This window comes from Ursus americanus, chromosome 33 (assembly GCF_024610735.1).
Source record: "Ursus americanus isolate L20-20 chromosome 33, mUrsAme1.1.p, whole genome shotgun sequence".
Taxonomy (NCBI): Eukaryota; Metazoa; Chordata; class Mammalia; order Carnivora; family Ursidae; genus Ursus; species Ursus americanus.
Window position 1 is genome coordinate 13,308,251 of NC_142159.1, and position 6,213 is coordinate 13,314,463.

Below are 6,213 nucleotides of genomic sequence, written 5' to 3' on the forward strand. Positions count from 1 at the left end.
CCTTGCTGAAAATCACTTGACCTTACACATGAGGATTGATTTCTGGGCTCTGGATTCTAGTCCGTTGATCTGCAGACCTGCCTTTATGCTGGTGTCATATTGTTTTGAATCCTGTAGATTTGCAGTAAGTGTTGAAATCAGGAAGTGTGAGACCTCAGACTCTGTTCTTCCGTTTGCAAGTTTGTCTTGGCTCTTCCCAGTCCCTAACACCTCATCACTTTCGCTATATTCTGTTAGAAGCTAGTCACCGAGTCTGGCCCTCAGTCAAGAGGAGGACATTACACAGAGGTTGGGAATCAGGAGGCAAGGATTACTGGGAGCCATTTTAGAGGCTGCCTACCACAATAGCTAACATGTATCGAGGACTTAATATTCAAGCAATATGTATATACACTCATTTCATCCTCACAATAACCTTGGGAATCCGGAATTCTTATTTTACCTAATCTTTACTAGAAAGAATTGAGGTTTAAAAAGATGAGATTATTGGGGCGCCTGGGTGGCACAGCAGTTAAGCGTCTGCCTTCGGCTCAGGGCGTGATCCCAGCGTTCTGGGATCGAGCCCCACATCAGGCTCCTCCGCTAGGAGCCTGCTTCTTCCTCTTCCACTCCCCCTGCTTGTGTTCCCTCTCTTGCTGGCTGTCTCTCTGTCACATAAATAAATAAAATATTTAAATAAATAAATAAATAAATAAATAAATAAATAAATAAATAAAAAGATGAGATTATTGTACCTGTGTCCCCACGGCTACGAATGATGGAGTTGGGATTCAGACCCAACCTGTCCAAATCCAAAGCTATGCTTTGAAGTGTTGTACTTACTATCCACGGACACTTGCCAGCCTCAATGTTTCAGATGAATGTCAAATGTTATTAGTTATAACTTAGAGCTTACATTTACGATTGGCTAAATCTCAGATGACTGCTCATGAGTAGAATGAGCTCTTTTAGCTGTATTTAGCACTAGTCAAATGAATTTGAGAAATTCTTCTATTTTGGTTCAGTGTCAGCGTGTTATGGAAATGTGCTACCCACTGTGGAAAAAGGAGGACGAACTCGCTAACACAAACATGCCGAAGAATTTCCCCTCTTGCTACCCTGGAAACTATTTAGATTCTCCAGGCTTCTAGAAGCAGGACCTCAGCTTGAGGGTAGCTTCTGGACCTGATTTCATGGGCCGCCGCTTCAAAACATCAAATTTCTCTTGAACTTCCCCAGAATTTCTGGGTCAGGCCACACACAAGAGAACTCTGTGAAAACAAGTTTCCACAGAACTTCTTGGCCTGAGAGAAGTCCGCTTTCAAATACCCCCCTACCCCCCTCCCCCGCTCCAAGTCAGATTCTGCCACTCCCGACATGGAAGGCCTCCTTCCCAGCCTGAGGAATGTGTCAGGGAGTGTCTGACCAAGAGTCACAAAGACTCTCTGCTTCTCGTTCTCCCTGCTTCTCGTCGCAGATGGGACCACATCTGCAAACTCTCAGAAGGAAAACAATTGGGTTGTGTTTTAAAGCCCAGGATAGAAGCTTGGGTTAAAAGTGTTTCGGAGGTGTTGAGAATGTTTTTTAAACTTGTTTTTAAAAGGTGTTCTTGTTTTCATTATGTTTTTAGGAGCAGGTGTAATTAATTGCCGTCGTGCTTCAGCTCAAAAGGGGAATCCACGCTGTCCCCATTTTTATCCCAGAGGCCCGGTTCGGTCCCTGGAGCTGGGTTAGATGCCGTGCAGGGGCAGAGACAAATTAAGACATGGGTCTTGCCTTTAAGGAGCTTCGACAGTAGTATCCAGAGCTTGATCAACGAGTCCTGTCTACCATACATGTTACTAGGAGCCTCGGGCCTTGCATGCCCCTTCCCAACCTCAAGTCACACCTCTTTCCACCTGGGAGGATACCTGGATGTGAGCGGGGCAATGATTTTCGTCTATTTTGGTCACTGCTGTATTCCCAGCATCTAAAACAGTGCCCAGCAGGAATTAGGATCTCAGTAAACATTCTCGGAATGAATGAGGCGCTTACGGGATAGAACTTAAGTGGGCTGAGTCTAAGGGCGTCCCAGTTCTGGGTTTGAATTTCAGTGCTGCCCCTTGCTGGCTGGATGACATTGGGTAAATTATTTAACCTCCCTCCGGCTCAGCTATTTCATTCATTCATCTCTTCATTCGGTAAATATTAGCTGAACACCTAATATGTACCAAACACTGTTCTCGGCACCAGGGATGCAGAAGTGACCAGAATAGACACGGATCCCCGCCCTGGGGGAGTTTCTATTTCAAGGAGGAGAAACAGACAAATGCACTAACAAGTGAAATATATGGTGGGTTGCAGAGGATAAGTGCTCTGGAAAGACCAGGAGATGGGGAATTCTGGGGTGAGGTGGGAAGAGCTTTACCTCCTGGCCTCAGGACCATGTGAAGGTGAGAGTCCAAGGCACAAAGGACTTACCCAAAGCACCTGGAGCTCGTCCTACCTCCTTCCTGGGAAGTACTATGCTATGTTTCCATATATAACATCACATGCATTTAAAAAATCCTGACTGCTAAGTGTTGGGAGGATGAGATGAGAGAACACCTGTGATGAGTCTAGCTCTGTGCCTGGTACACAGCTCACCATGCAGAGATAACTATACTTTTCCTCTCACACACTCCAGGCACTTTTAAGTACCGACAGAAAGTCAGAACTGAATAGTCCATCCCGTTCTCTAATTTTACAGAAGAGGGAGCTAAGGCCTAGACACATTCAAAATCACAAGGCCACAATGAGGCCAGAACTAGAACTCGGTCGCTCATCCCTGCACTGTTGCTTCCTCATCCAGCCGAGGATGCCCCACACCCCCTGCTTGTTGACTGTTTCCTATGGCCACTTGCAAGCTATTGTTAAAGAAAATTATTCACAACACTTACGGAAGGTGAGAAGGGGCAGCAGGGTGGGGGTTCATGGATAAGAAATGACAGAGAAGAAACAGCAGGAGTAAGGAGGGATTCTGGTTAATCTGACCTAATGAGATTCTTGCTGCAACCGGACAATGCAGAAACGAGCACAGAAATCCGAAAGTTCAGGGGAGCTTGAATAGAGTTTGGTCAAGGGGAGAGTGTCTGTCACTATTCAGCTGATGATTTAATACTATGAAATAACTTTCTTTTCCTGGAAGGCTCAGGATAAACCGATCCATACTCTCGAGCCAACTCTGGGTCAGCAGTATCCAGCCAACTGGACACTTTGGCCTCTGTTCAGAGTGGAAACGGCAGCTGCTGACCCCAGGGTTGCTTAATCACCAGGGGCCCAGCCAGCCAGGCGACAGGAAGCGCCTCCCTCTGACCCATTTCCCTTGACCACTGCACTGGGACCTTGGATGCAGACCCCTCTTTGTTCAGGGGACAGTCCTTCCTGCTCCTCCCCCAGCCGAGCGGCTCATTTTGTCCCCAACCCTCTGTCTCCCCTTCCTCCACTCCCCTGAATTCTTTCAGGCAGGGGTGCAGTTGGGGAGTGAAAAAAGGGCTCCTCCCCCCTCCTCCAGGAGATTGCCACCCACCCCCTCATAAGCTGCCTTCTCACGGTCCCTATTCGCTGAGTCTTGCTCACTCTGACTCACCTGGACCCTGAATGTGTATTTGGCCTTTTTCACTCCTCCACTGTCCCAAGCACAGGCGGAAGTGGGACTCGGGCTGTGGCAAAGAAGACTCCCTGTGGGAGGAAGGACCTGGGTTAGGCCTGGAAGAGCCAAGATCAGATAGGTAAGCAGGAGGGATGGGCCTGCAGGCTGGCAGAACAGCGGAACCCAGGCGCGGAGGCAGGAGGACGTGGGCAGCCTCAAATTCAGGTGGAGACAGGAGACCCTCTAAGGCGTGCATGGCAAATTTCAGATCGTGACCCCTCGGTGGGTGATCAAAATTATTTCTTTGGCTACAAAGAGCATTTTTTAAAAGTGAAATAGAGTAGAGTAGAAGCAGGTGAGATAGAAATGACAATGTCAGAGGGTATCCCGCATCGTAAGGATTCTTACCGTTTCCTGAAATTGACATTGCAATTTTAGATGCAACATGTAAGTAACAGAAGTGGACGGGGTCATGATGTAAAGTGAATTTGTCATGGATCACACTTAAAAAGAATTTAAAAAAAACAACAACAACCTCTTACCACCTCCCGTTCATTTTACAGGTGAGGAGACTGGGGCTCAGAGAGGCAGCTCGGGCAGAACTGGGGCCTGGGCAGGGACCTCCTGGGGCTCCTTCTCTACACACTGTCCCACCTTCCCCGGCTGACGGAGCAGAAGGAACTCGGCTCTTAACACTCTGGCCCCTATTAGTCTTACCATCCCAAGGACACTCCACTTTTTTTTTTAAGTTTTTATTTTTTATTTATTACTGTATTTACCATTCAGCATAATATTAGTTTCAGGTGTACCATGTAGTGATTCCGCACTTCCCTACGTCACCCTGCGCTCACCACAAGTGCACTCCTTAATCCCCATCACCTATTCCCCCCATCCCCCACCCACCTCCCCTCTGGTACCCATCAGTCTGTTCTCTAGAGTGAAGAGTCTCTTTCTTAGTTTGCCTCTCTCTCTCTCTCTCTCTCTCTCTCCCTCTTTTTACCTCTGCTTTTTCGTTTTGTTTCTTAATTTCCTCATATGAGTGAAATGGCATTTGTCTTTCTCTGACTGACTTATTTCGCTTAGCATAATACTCTAGCTCCAGCCACATCACGCTGCACATGGCACGAGTTCCTTCTCTTTTGTGGCTGAGGAATGGCCCATTGTATTTGTCTGCACCGCATCTTCTTTATCCAGTCGTCAGTCACACCCTGCACCGTTCCCATAGTTTGGCCACCGTAGACGATGCTGCTATAAACATCTGGGTGCATGTATCCCTCTGAATCGGTATTTTTGTGTTCTTGGGTAAGCCTCTGGGCAATTGCTGGATCACGTGGCAGTTCGATTTTCAACTTTTTGCAGACCCTCCATACTGTTCTCCAGAGTGGCTGTACCAGCTTGCGTTCCTTGCGTTCCCACCAACAGTGCAAGAGGGCTCCCCTTTCTCCACATCCTCGCCAGCACCTGTTGTTTCTCGTGCTGTTGACGTTAGCCATTCTGACTGGTGGGAGGTGATATGCCGCTGTAGTTGTAATCTGCATGTCCCTGATGATCCGTGATGTTGAACAGCTTTTCATGAAGGACACTTCGCTTTTATTCATTGGATGAATCCCTGCTGAGGGCCTACCCTGGGTCGGGCCTTTGTGCCAGGTACTGGGATAATATGGAGTTTACAATGCAAGTGTACGATTTACTGCCTGATACCAGTTTTCTCCTGGGTTAACTTTTACATTTTTTTGTTTCAGATTGGGGATGTTAAAAAGTATTTTGACGCTTGTTTAAAGGATGCCTCAGTGGGGCGCCTGGGTGGCACAGCGGTTAAGCATCTGCCTTCAGCTCAGGGGGTGATCCTGGCGTTATGGGATCGAACCCCACATCAGGCTCTTCTGCTGGGAGCCTGCTTCTTCCTCTCCCACTCCCCCTGCTTGTGTTCCCTCTCTCGCTGGCTGTCTCTATCTCTGTCGAATAAATAAAATCTTTATAAATAAATAAATAAATAAATAAATAAATAAATAAATAAATAAATAAAGGATGCCTCGGTGGCTCAGTCCATTAAGCATCTGCCTTTGGCTCAGGTCATGATCCCAGGGTCCTGGGCTTGAGCCCCCAAAGGGCTCCCTGATCAGCGGGGAGTCTGCTTCTCCCTCTCCCTCTGCCCCTCCCCACCTCCTGCTCTCTCTTGCTCATGCTCTCTGACTCAAACATAAATAAAATTTTTTTAAAAAATAAAAAATCAACGGTAGGGGAGACTTTATTGAAGAATCCTGCAATAGGGGAGAGAGATGGGCCTCTTCTCCCAACACAGCACAGACAGCTGGGGTTTCACAGCCAAGGAGCAAGGGGAGGGGTTGGTGGACAGAAAGTCACTCACAGTAGACCCCCAGCGTAGGGGCACGCTAAACCCACCTAACAGGGTTCTTGATGAAGGCAGGCCAAGGACTTGACATCAAAGATGAGCGATGAGGAACTTAAAGAGGTATCAGGGGTGGGGAGATGATTTAGCAGGATTCTTTGCTAAGACCTGGCTAGGCAGACCTAAGACAGGACAGGGGCCAAAATCAAGGCCAACTTGAAAAAAGGACTCAGAGGAGCCCAAGTACAGTTCCAACAGAGTCTTTGTCAGTGAC

The 6,213-nt window shown here is 47.6% G+C and overlaps 1 long non-coding RNA gene across 2 annotated transcripts; it reads left to right on the top strand.

Annotated features, from left to right (window-relative positions):
- The first annotated feature begins 3,358 nt into the window (after positions 1–3,358).
- Positions 3,359–5,786, top strand: LOC123782405 (uncharacterized). 2 transcript variants are annotated; one of them, XR_015722757.1, is made up of 4 exons: positions 3,359–3,728; positions 4,028–4,152; positions 4,949–5,236; positions 5,332–5,786. It is a non-coding gene; the product is annotated as an uncharacterized LOC123782405 (long non-coding RNA). The 2 variants fall into 2 exon arrangements; XR_006776971.2 differs by lacking the exon at positions 4,028–4,152 and having other exon boundaries at positions 3,369–3,728; positions 5,332–5,780.
- The last annotated feature ends 427 nt before the right edge of the window (positions 5,787–6,213 follow it).